At 41.1% G+C, this 12,913-nt stretch overlaps 1 long non-coding RNA gene across 21 annotated transcripts in view; it reads right to left on the minus strand.

Annotated features, from left to right (window-relative positions):
* LOC308560206 overlaps nt 1–12,913 on the minus strand; it is a 363,790-nt gene that overhangs the window by 66,089 nt on the left and 284,788 nt on the right. Inside the window, exon 6 of one of the 21 annotated variants that reach the window (XR_013999298.1) lies at nt 7,034–7,083. The exons of the other annotated variants lie outside the window; for them this stretch is intronic. This is a non-coding gene — a long non-coding RNA (uncharacterized lncRNA). Of the gene's footprint in view, nt 1–7,033; nt 7,084–12,913 lie in introns of those variants that run through there. 21 annotated transcript variants of the gene reach the window in all.

Consider the following 12,913-nt stretch of genomic DNA (forward strand, 5'->3'; position numbering starts at 1 on the left):
GCAGGCTTAATATTTTTATTCCTCCCAATTTCTATCTAAACCTGGGAACTTGATGTGATTCATGTCAGATCGTCAAGATTCTCTTGTTACTTTCTCTCCCTTTCACACTGAATCAGGTCCAAAAAGGGGGGGGGGGGGGGGGGAGAGAAAATACCAAAGAAAGCAAAACAACTTTCTGTTTCTGAAAAAACAAAAAACAAACAAAAAACAATTAAACATTCCTGATGAGTGAGTGCCCTAATTCCTTCAGCCAAGGATATCTGCTGCAAAAAGTATGTGAGGGGGAAAGGAAAGTATGCAAGGGGTTCGGGAAAGGGTGAATGGTTATCACAAAACGGTGCAGAGGGGGCAGATGGTGGAACAGGCAATGTTAGTATCAAGTTAGTTATAAAAAGAACAGTGACCTCTACCTCCTGACTTTGGACTTAGTAGACAAAGGGCAATAAAAGTATAATATGATGCTCATTTTTCACTTTGAAAGCAAACGGTGAGCAGCGTCTGAGAACACTGACTTGTATATCCTCCTAGTTATTTCTGCAGGAGGAGATAAGACCAAAAAAATATAATTCTGAGCATGGAAGTAATCCAATAAAAATCAAAGTTTATGTTCTCTCTCTTCTTCATAACTGAGTAATATATAAAATCAAAGATTGAACAAAAATGTCAAAAAGATTTGTATATAGCCTTTTTAACGTATTAACTTGTAGTTTATTTGTGCCCCAAAAGTATTCTTAAACTCATCTTTATTTGTGGCCAAAGTGTTTTGATACTAGATAACAGGAAAAAAAGAAATGACCACCAAATAGCAAACAAGAAAAAGGAATATTTCTTAACTTCCAAATAGCCTATGCTCATACACTACAGATCCAATTTAGCAACAATAAGTAGTTCAGGGACGGATCTACATTTCTGACCCTGCATGATATTTACTTACATGGTATCACAGACAAAAACAAGAATCTATTTATTTATTTTAGCCTTTAGAGGACTAAGATTCAGGGGGGTCATGTGACTTGATGAAGTTCACACAGCTAATAAATGCAGCATAGGGATCTGAGCCCAGAGTTTTCTAAACTCAACACGTCCCTCACCCCATCAAACTGTGGCTCCTCTGAAAGTACACATTCACAAAGGAGAGCTGTGGAGGCCACAACTAGAGAGGCAGTGAGGTCAACCAGTGGTGGTGGCTTGAGTGTTTGCTTTTATTCAGTAGGTGTAAGGAGCCACTCAAATGAACAGAAAAATTATTGTTACAGTCAGATAAAATTTTAAGAAAAGAACTGCAACTTTCCTCCTCTTAACAATCCTTTCTGGTCAGCTGCTGATCTCTCTGATTACCAGATTCGGATACACCATTCAATGAAAGACTGGTCAACAAGTCTTTCCAATTTCCAAATTTCTAGGATATATCATATTTATTATGATTATCTCCTATATATGGATTGTGCCTCCAAAAACACTCTCCTATGCTGTGAAAATCCAAGGCCAGCTTTTATGAAATCTGCTAAAGGCATAAAAAAGAAATGAAATAGCCCAGAATAGCTAACAATTTTGAGAAGAATGAAGTAGGAGGACTAATACTGCCCAACTTCAAGACTTAACTATAAAGCTACAGTAATCAAGACAGCGTGGTACCGGTGAAAGAAAAGAGAAATAGATCAGTGGAACAGAATGGAAAGCCCAGAAAAAGACCACACAGATATAGTCAACTGAACTTCGACAAAGAGGCAGGGCAATGTAATGAAGCATGGACAGTCTTTTCAACAAATGGAGCTACAACAACTGGTCATCCACATGAAAAAAAATAATCTAGACACAGAACTCACATCCTTCACAAAAATTATCTCAAGATGGATCACAGACCCAAAGAGAAAACACAAAACTTTAAAACTCTTAGAAGATAACATGATAAAATCTAGATGAATTTGGTTCGGCAGTGACTTATTAGACATGATACCAAAGGCAAAATCCATGAAAGGAATAATAAGCTGGACTTTGTTAAAATTAAAATTTTCTGCTCTGCAAAAGATACTGTCAAGAGAGTGAGAGGACAAGTCACACATTGGGAGAAAAATTTGCAAAACATATATCTGATAAAGGACTTTGCAGATCCAAAATATACAAAGAACCCTTAAAAATCAACAATAAGAAAACAAAAAACGAACAAAAAAAACACACAATTAGAAATGGGCCAAAGACCTTAACAGACACCTCATCAAAGAAGATATATAATAAGCTATAATAAGCATGTGAAAAAATGTTCATATGTCATCAGGGAAATTCAAATTAAAATAACAAGATGCCACCACATACCCACTAGAAATGTCAAAATCCAGAACACTGACACCACCAATTGCTGACAAGGCTGTGGGGCAACAGAAACTTTCAACAATTGCTAGCTGGAATGCAAAATGGTACAACCACTTTGGAAGACAGTTGGCAGTTTCTTATAAAACTAAACCTTCTCTTACTATACAGCTCATTGGTATTTACCCAAAGGGGTTGAAAAGTTATATCCACACAAAAGACTGGATGTTCATAGCAGCTTTATTCATAACTGTCAAAACCTGGACACAACCAAGGTGTCCTTCAGTAGGAAAATGGATAATGAAATTTTGGTACATCCGGACAATGGATTAAAATCAGGGCTTAAAAAAAAAAAAAAAAGCTATCAAACCATGAAACGACATGGAGGAAACTTAAATGCATAATACTGAGTGAAAGAAGCCAATTTGAAAAGGCTAAATACTACATAATTCCAACTCTATGACATTCTGGAAAAGGCAAAACTATGGAGACAGTAAAAAGATTAGTGGTTGCCCGGGTTTGGGGGGCTGGCAAGGAGCGATGAATAGGCAGAGCATAGGGATTTATAGGGCAGGGAAAATACTGTGTGTGATGCCATAATAATGGATATATATGTAATCCTACATTAGTCTAAACCCATAAACTGTACACCACCAAGAGTGAACCCTAATATAAACTTTAGGGCCCTAATATAGAGGTTAGGTGGTAATAATGTGGCTATGTGGGTTCATCAGTTATAACAAATGTATCACTCTAGCGGGAAATACTGATAATGGGGAGCTGTATGTGTGGTGGCAGAAGGTTTATGAGAAATCTCTGTAGCTTCCTCTCAATTTTGTTGTGAACCTAAAGCTGCTCTAAAAATAAAGTTTATTTAAAAGAGAGAACCAAAAGTGAATAAAATATAGTCCTACTGATACTTGTAATTTTATCTGGGAAAATATAGATAGCATTCCTTATCCCCTTAGAGACAACAGAAAATATATTCATGGACAACAAAGCTCCATGAGATCCTCTAGGGAAACAAACTGTTTCAGGTAGAGGACAATCACAGGCAAGGGTAAGATATAAATGAATGCTCAATACAAGCATTCACTTAAAGGGCATGCCTGTATACATGGGTAGCAAACGGAAACAACTTCTAAAAAATACTGTGAGCCCTAGTTAGAATAGAGTAATAAGTGCTATCCCTTGACAAGTGTAAAATAAGTAACTTGGGCTTATGCCCTTTGGGAATGTTAAAAGATAACCTAGACCACCACTGGCAGGGGACATGTATGCTTAGCGTGAAATCCAGATCAGACAAAATGTGAGAGAAAAAGTTCCCACATATTATATATAAACTAATATAAAAATGATTTATGTAAGAGATACTGTTTATGTTGGAAAGGTATAACAAGGTTATAAACAGCTTTTATTCAGTTGGTCCAATACCAATGCAAAGCTCAGGCCTTAAATGGCTTCATGGATGGTTCATCAGGAGCCAACTACAAGTCTACACATCTGTTTACTTTAAAACAAGAACAAGAACAGGCTGGTTCATTGTTCAGGCATCTTTCAGAGGAACAGATATAAAACGTTCCAAGGGAACATTTCTATCTTCCACTGTAGTTCTGTTGGCTTTCATAAGCACCTAGATAATTTTTCTGACTTTCTTCTGAAAAGAATCCATAAACTATCAACAGAGGTTTATGTTAAAGAGAAGCATCTGAACACTGGCTGAAGTTGAGACTCAAATTTTAGAAAGGCACTTAACCTCCTCTTATTATCTTTGGGGAATACCTAAATAAATTCTGATCTGATGATTCTGTTTTTAAAGATTCCAAAAGAAGCGATTCCCAAAGGAATATCTAGTCTTGAACTCAGCTTTTCAGATTTTGTAATTATCGAGTTTTCTTTCTGAAGACCCAATAAAAGATATGACACCATGTGTTCTTTACTCCTCAGTTTCTTCTGTTGCTTTTAGGAGATAACTGTCCTTGACCAGTCTCCCCCACTGGGTAGGGAAGACCAGTCAGAGTCATGGGAAACTTTTATATTTCATCTCTTGTGTGCTTTGAGTGTTGTGTTAATGGCAATGACCAATCTTGCATAAAATGTGATATTTTTTAGGTAATACAAAATACAAACATTGCAATCCTTAATAAGATAAACTATAATCAGAAGTACTGAACTTAAAAACAGAATCATAATACTAAGAGAAATCTTAACGATAATTCGGGCTAAAACATTATTTCATAAATTGAAATACAAAATAATTTTTTATTTGGGTATGAGGTCCATAAAAATTGAGTTACTTTATCACCTTTACAATTCTAGTTAGTGGCAAAGCCAAGACCAAATCCCCAATCTTGACTCCCATTTCTTTTCATTACATTACTGGAATGGATGTTTATACTATGTCTATCTTTCTTAACCAGACTATCAATTCTCTTCTTTCTCATGGTTGGATATAAATAACTTCTTTTCAGAATCTCTGGTACCAGAGATTGTGTGCTTGGGACTAGGCTTGTGACAAACCCTAGGAGAGCTGAGGGCACTGGCTGTTGCAGAGGAGTGTGGAGCCTGCAGGGAGATGCCTCGTGCACCGCACCACCAAAACACACCGAAAGGGCTACTCTCCAATACTCTGAACCAAAACCAGTTGAGAGAGCAGTAAGATGTTCATCCCTCTTCAGTGAAGAGAAGGGTTGGGGGGGGTCTCATGGGAATTAGACAACACTAGTAGAAAAGAGTTACTTCTGCTACCTTAGAATAAGGCAAGGGTGCCTGAAGGTAGATATAGACTTCCTTTATCTAAGCTCCAGGTTGAACCATGTAGAACAGAAACTTGGAGCAGAGATACTGCAAAACCCCTGAGCTTGGAGGCTAAAGGAAACTGCCACTGTTCCACCTCTCCCTCCAGAGATCCAAAATTTGATCCCTAGATTACCAGTGTAAAAGAGGCCAGTATTGGGAAGAAAGAAATACCCAGCTCCTACAATTTATGATGATTGAAACTGATGATACAGGATTGTGGGGGGAGGGGCGGAGGGGGAGAGAGATTGAGATTCATTTATTCTTCTTCTTCTCCAGGTCAGAACTAGGTTAATATCCCCAACTGACCATCATGGATGGGAAAAGGTGAGCAAAAAAGATAGGAATGTGAATATGAATCTTGCTTTTATTGTTATTTGCCTTATTAATATCAACTCTTGGGGCTGGGGCAATGATCAGTGATAGAGGTCAGACAACGAAGATTGCTGGTTTATAGTTCACTTGATAATTTAGGGTGAATGATATAAAATAATTGCTCAGGGTACTGGCTGCTTGTGCCTCGTCCTCCCCTGTATCAGGTGAGACAAAGAGAGATACAGAGACTATCCAATAGATTACAAACTCTCACATATATTATATCTCATCTACTAGAACCACAAATAATACTGTAAATTATCTCCATTTGACAAATGATGAAAGGAGAGCTCAGAGAAGTTACAAAAATTTCCCAGTGCCCACTAGCTAATTGGAAGAGGCTGGCTTCTAATCCAGAATTCCTGACTCCAAGTTCCCCAAACCATGGGCACTCACTGAAGATAATATCTGAGCCCTCTCACTCTTCCATCCTTTGCTTACATTGAAAGAGCTGAGAAGTAGAAGAGGTCTTTAAGTATTGGGCTTTAGTTTATAGATTTCAACTCTCCATGTTCTTTCTACCCCCAAATTATTACTAAAAATGTAGAGTTGGCTTTATATATCTCTTGGGTCTTTGCAGGGGAAAATAACCTAATTTTTAGAAATAAAACAATCCAGCCAGCGTGGCTCAGCGGTTGAGCATCAACCTAAAATCCAGGAGATGGAGGTTCAATTCCCAGTCAGGGCACATTCCGGGGTTGCGGGCTCAATCCCCAGTAGTGGGCATGTAGGAGGCAGCTGATCAATGACTCTCATCATTGATGTTTCCCTCTCTCTCTCCCTCTCTCTCTCTCTCTCCCCCCCCTCCTTCCTCTCTCTGAAATCAATAAAGACATATTTTTTAAAAAGATATAAAACAAAACATGGGCTTAATTTAACATACATGGTGGGGGAGGGAGGGACAGGTGGAGGCTAATAGTTTTTTCCAAGCCTGTTCTAAAGTCAGGAGGGCCAGATCCCCAATGGGAAAGTCAACCCTATCTTCCAATCAAATAAACAAAGACTTCTAGGTTAATCTTTATACAAGAGAGATAAAGAGAATGGATTCAAGATCATTTTATGGATGCTGGGGAAAGACACCACCTGTTCACTGAAAGTTAATGTTTTGGGTTCCATGCAGGCTTTGGGAAAATTAGTAGAAATCCTTTTAAAAGCAGAATTAGTAACCCAAACTAGTAATATTCTTTCTCCTCCCAAGAAAAACAATCTTTGGATAACTGGGATTTGAGAAGCACAGTGTAGCTTTCCGCATCTTGTGCCATTGTGGACATGCGATAATTAGCATTCACTATTAAAATTATAAAGCAAACCCTCTGCTATGTTATTCAAAAGCCTCGACTCCCTATTTTCAGATTAAAATGAAGACTAAGAGACTGAACTTGAACCATGTCTGAATGTCTGTGGGCTGTTTTCCCCACAACCAACAACCTTACTTAAACTCCCAACTTTTAAACTGCTAAAACCATGGAAACATTAATAATGACCCTCCTTCATTCAACCTCAACTTCCCCTCCCACTTGTACTGTTGACCAGTTTACTCACTTCAAAGCAAGCAACAGCATCCTGTTCAGTTACTCAGTAGGACCTCTGTATCTTCATCAGCACCTTCAACCAAAAGCCACAAAAAACTTCATGATCTCCACATTCCTCCCAGTCCAGTGACGGCGATTACGTAACCTTTAATTTTTTTAATTTTATTTTTTTATTTTTTTTGGTTGCCATGGGGAAAACTGTGTTAGGTCAGCTCCATCTGCAAGGGGTAATTACTGGCCTTTCCTACACACCACACACCTGCAAGGCTGCAAAGGAAAAGAATACATAATTAAAGAATCTTTCAAAGAGCCCAAGCAAGTGTTAACCAAACAATGTACTGCTTTGCTGCTGCTAGAAATAAACAAGGGCCGCTGTATATTGCCAGTTAAACTCAGCATTTTTCAGTTTAAGTATTAATAGCAATTAATATTTCCTCATAATTTAATATTTGTCAGGCACTACGGACTAAGTACTTTAAATGAATCATCTTTATACAAGTAAGCTCCATAAATATAAATTTATAATTCCAATTTTACAGAAAATTAGTGAGGTTAAGAGAGGCTGAGTAACTCACATAGGGCTAATTAGTGGTGGAGCCAGGATTCAAACCCAGAGCCCACAGTCTTGCTGCGCTGGCTTGTCACTCGTGGTGCCTGACCACAGCCTGCGTTATAACTCCAGCTAGCTTCCAGTCTGGTCCCCTGCCCTGCCGAAGGGACTCAAACTGTCACTCAAGCCATCTCATAAAGCTAAAAAAAAAAAAAACAAACAAAAAACCACCAAAATACTGTTGGTACCAGAATGCATATGACCATAGGTCACAGCGGTCAAAGTGATTCTCTTTCATTATGCCAATACGAAGTATGCCTGGGTGACATTCAAATGGTGTGACCTTTTCCATTGTCTTAATCTTTTCATTTCCTGGAGTTAACTTCTCAGTGTAACAGTTCTTGTTAATAAAATTACTATCTGCTAAAGTACATAAGAAAGTTAACTCTGAGTCTTAGCAGATTTGTGAGTTTGGAATAATGAGAGGAGCAGTTGTTTTGCTTTCATTTACTTTATTTTCCTGGGAAGAGAAATATTTTACTTTGGCCTCTGTGTTAATTGGGTAATTAGTGAGATTCTTGTAATCTTTACACTGTGGAACTCATTCCTAAGGGTGGAAGGTACGAACAAGCCCCAAAGAAATCTATGTTAACACTGTCAAGTTAAAAATATAATTAAAAGTAGAGCCTTAGAGTAGGCTGGCGATATTAATCGGTCCATCTTTTAACATGTCAACATACACTAGCAGAGTCTTCGGGAGGACTCATCCTGTCACCCTCCCAGGTACCCCCAACCCAGAGGGTGTGGAGTCCTAAGGCCACCCCTTCGCCATGAGCACAGCATGTCCGGCCGTCCCAGCGCTGCCTGCGAGTTTGGTAAGACTCTGGCTCCGGTCCCTTAGCCTCGCCTGACCCTGTATTGCTGCCATATCACTCATCTCCTGGAAAGGAACATATTTCCCAGCCTCTTCCACATCAGCAGGAGGAAAGGAATTTCGAGTCTCTGAGTGTTAAGTAAACTGGGTAGCAAAAAAGTCCAGCCTGGCTTCCTTGGGAGGGAGATGAGACGGAGGGCTCGGGAAATACAATGATACACTTTCACTTTGCCAAATTCCCATCCCTTTTCTGGCCTGAGGCGATGCCAGAAGAGAAAGCCAAAGGAGGTGGGAGGATAAGTGGAAACAGCTCCTCCTCTTCCCTGCGCTTCCTGGCTGGCTCTCTGTAAACACTCCGTGGCCACCCTCCCCCGTGGGGAGGCGCACAGGCCTGCCCGCCCTGCCCTGGGAGCAGGCGCCCGCAGCTCCCGAGAGCCTGGGCATGAGGGGCGTCGGGGGCACAGGGGGGATTCGGGGAAGCCCATCCGAGGACAGTGACCTCTCCCTTAACTAGGGCTGCTGAGGTGGCTTCCTAGAGGGGAGGGGAGGGGAAGGTGTTCATATTCCTTCCCTCAGCACCACACTGACCATCCCCTGGGTTCTGCTGCTCCGAGGACGCAGGCGGTGCGCCTGGCCCACGCGGCCTCGCCCAGGAGAGCGCGATTCCACCTGCCTGTGGAATGGAAGGCCCGGGGGAGAGCAGCGAGGTTGTGGTGCTAAAATCCCTGCTCACAGACCCAGGGCCAGGGCAGAGCCTGTAATTAAAAGTAAACTTGGCAGCGTCTCTTAACACAGGAGGCAAAAAGTTAATGTCTGATGAACTGGGGCCCATGCCAAACTCCAGCTCAGGGCCCCCCCCACAGGGGCCTAGTTCAAAGGAATGAGGTGTCGTGGCGGCAGACCAGCCCCAGCCGGCCTCGGGGAGCCCCTCGTCTGGGCTCCTGTACCGCCGGGCCCATCTCTCCCACAGGCTCTCCACACCACCCTCAGTGCTTTACCGATACATCTGGCCCACTAGGCAGGGCTGAGGGCTGACCTCTGGACTTCATATGTCCTTGGCTAAACGTGCCAGGTCTGCACTGTCTAGTAAGCTGGCCACTACAACATGTGGCTCTTGGGCGCCTGAAATGTGGCCAATCCAAGTGGAGAAGTGCTGTAAATTTAAAATGAGCCGCAGATTACAAAGACTTAGTGTGAAAAGTAAAGTAGAATACCTCAATTTTTATATTCATTACATACTGAAATGACAATATCTGGGGTACACCAGTTTCAATGAAATGTATTGCTAAAATTAACTTCGCCTGTTTTCCTTCCTGGTTTTTAACACGGCTACTAGAAAATATGTAACATCAAATACACGGCTTGTGCTCTATTTCTATTGGACAGAATTATTCTGGGTATTTCATTAATGCCATTGAATGAACCAATGAAAGAACAGTGACTGAAGATCAGCACTGATATTTTGAAATCCACGTAGAAGTGGTCAAGAGAAATAGTTAAAAAAGAGTGAGACATCGTTGGTCTTTGAAATAACCCTGTATCTGGAGCTATATTTCAGTCTGAGTCATTTGCTGTGAGAAAAAGCTTACTAATCACCCAGGGCTCCAGAAGGATGAGAGGGCGACAGACTGTCGGCCAGGCCACACCACGGAGGCCAAGCTTGACCTCCAGGCCCATGACGGAGACAGCAGAGCAGAGGAGCAAGCGCACACACTCCCAGGCACACAGGGAATTGTCAGAGGACATGAAACGATGACTCTGGGAACCCCACAGTTTCCCAAGCTTCTCTCCATCCTAAACTTAACGATTACCTCAATCCATCCGTTTGCTTTTAATATGTTCCTTAAAACGGTTTTAAGAAACTTCATTGCAAATCAAAATCACTACGCTTTATCACTTCACACGCATCAGGATGGCCACTATGAGAAAAATTAAAATAAAAAACTAACAAGTGTTGCAAGATTGTGGAGGAATTAGAAGCCTTGGGCACTGCTGCTGGGAATATAAAATGGTGCAACAGCAATGGCAAACCGTATGGAGGTTTCTCAAAAAATTCAACATAGAATTACCATATGACTCAGTAATTCCCCTCCTCAAAGAGATATCCGCTGCAGCATTTTTCATATTAGTCCAACTGACCACTGGCAGAGCAATGGATAAACAAAATGGGACATATACGATGGAGTTGTTCACCGTTTAAAAAGGAAAACCTGCCATGTGCTACAAAATGGATTAATCTGGAGGATATCATGCCAAGTGAAATAAGCTCGTCACAAAAGGAAAAACACTGTATAATCCCATTTACGTGAGGTCCCTAGAGTAATGAAACCCACAGAAACAGGAAGCAGGGTGGTGGCTGCCAGGGGCTGGGGGGGAGGGGAGGGACTTGTTCAACGGGTACGGAGTTTCAGTACAAGATGAAAATGCCTAGAGATCTGCTGCACAACCTTGTGAATGTACTTAACATTACTGAACTGTACACTTAATGGCGGTTAAAATGGTAGATTGCTTTTTACCACATTTTTTTAAAAAGGGGGAAATATTCATAGCATAATCCATTTTACTGCTACTGAGGAATTCACAATGAAGACCCTGATCCGGTCTAACATTTCATCATCTTTACCATAATAAGGGAAGAAAGTATGCTCAAACAGATATCTGCACACCTGTGTTCATAGCAGCATTATTCAAAATAGCCAAGAGGTGGAAACAATCCCAAATGCCCATCGGCGGATGAGCAGGTAAACAAAATGTGGTATGTACATACAATGGAATATTACTCAGCCTTATAAAGGAGTGAAGTTCTAACACATGCTACAACATGAATGAACCCTGATCATGCTAAGTTAAATAAGCCGGTCTCAAAAGGGCAAATACTGCACGATCCCACTAACGTGAGGTGTCTACAGCAATCAAATTCGTAGCGCCTGAAGGAAGAATGGTCGTCGTCAGGGGTGGTGGGAAGCAGGATCGGGAATTACGGTTTAATAGGCAGAGAGTTTCAGCGTGGGAAGACATGCACGTTCTGGGAATGGATGGTGGCGACGGTTCCACAGCAATGTGAAAGTACGTAATGCCACTAAACTGTACATTTAAAAAATGGTTAAAACGATATATTTTATGTTATATATATTTCACCACAATTTAAAAAAATATACATAACAAGAGAGGAAGGGTGAAGAGGTGAGAAGCCAGGGGGGCAGGAAGATTAGAATGGCCCTTGGATCACGGGACAGGAATTCACATAGTCCCTGCATGACTGCCTTGAAATGCTGGCGGAGCGTCACTGTCTCTAAACCAGTCTCTACGACAGCATTCTGTCTTCCAATAAGGGCACGACCTTTTCATCTTGCTGCTTGAACTTGCAGTGAGATTCAAAAGACAGAACAAGGGTGCACACACAAATGACAGAAAGAGAGGGGAATGTGTGTGTGCACACGCTATTTTGGGTAAGAATTATTTATTTCTTTCAATCCACCGTTTATATTCTTAGCCTGTCTACCCTCACTGATACCAAAGTCAGTAACAACAAAAATTAGCAATACTGATGGCAAGAGCCTTCTTTCAGATACTATAAATGTTATTTATAAAATCTAGCAAAGTAGTCATAACAATAGACATTATGTGGCAAGCACTGTGCAAAGTGCTTTAAAAATTATAGCACTTTTTATAACAACCTTGTATCATTAAGACCATTTCACAAATGAGGAAACTAAGGTTGAGAAAATCAATTGTCCAAGAACACAAGGGAGATGAGGTTTTTCCCTCAGGTCTGATGGACTCCCAACTAGGGTCCCTGGCTGCTGCTGAGGGTCCACTTTGTAAGGGAAGGCCACCTAAATAGGAGGACTATTAACAAATTAGAGGAAACAGAAGAGTGGGGGGGGGGGTAAGGCAGGGCAGGCAGGCTGGCTAATTCCATCGCCAAGGCATGAGCGATGACTACCTACACCCACATAAGGTGTGAAACCTAATGTTTTAGGAGGACTGGTTATCAGCACAATTTGGAAGTCTTTAATTTCTAAGACTCTGCCTCATAAACAGGAATCGAGGGAAAATGACAACCTATGAAAGAGACATTCTGGACAGGGGAAAGGTTAATAATCTGCTCTCCAACAGCGTCTTTCTCTCCAAGGTATACGTTAAAGAGTTATACTAGAGGAAAAGAAAATATCAGAGGGAAACCAGAAATGTACTCCAGCCAGTGTACCGACGGTTATGAATGGCAATCTCCACCAAATTATTTGTGCTTTCTAAAATGTTATACTTTATATAAAAGGCAAGCAAGGTACAAGTGTCATGAGAGGACTGGATTCTTAGTCCACAGCTTTAATTGATGTTTTGCCTAAACCCAGGTCACAGTCCTGACGTGTTCACCAGAACTCAGAGTATTGGACAATTCCGTGAAGATGGGACAGAAAACGCACAAAGGAGCAACGGCGTCCGGAATCTGTTCACTCATTTCCCATCTCACCCGGA

The sequence above is a fragment of the Miniopterus schreibersii genome (genome assembly GCF_964146895.1).
Source record: "Miniopterus schreibersii genome assembly, chromosome: 8".
Taxonomy (NCBI): Eukaryota; Metazoa; Chordata; class Mammalia; order Chiroptera; family Miniopteridae; genus Miniopterus; species Miniopterus schreibersii.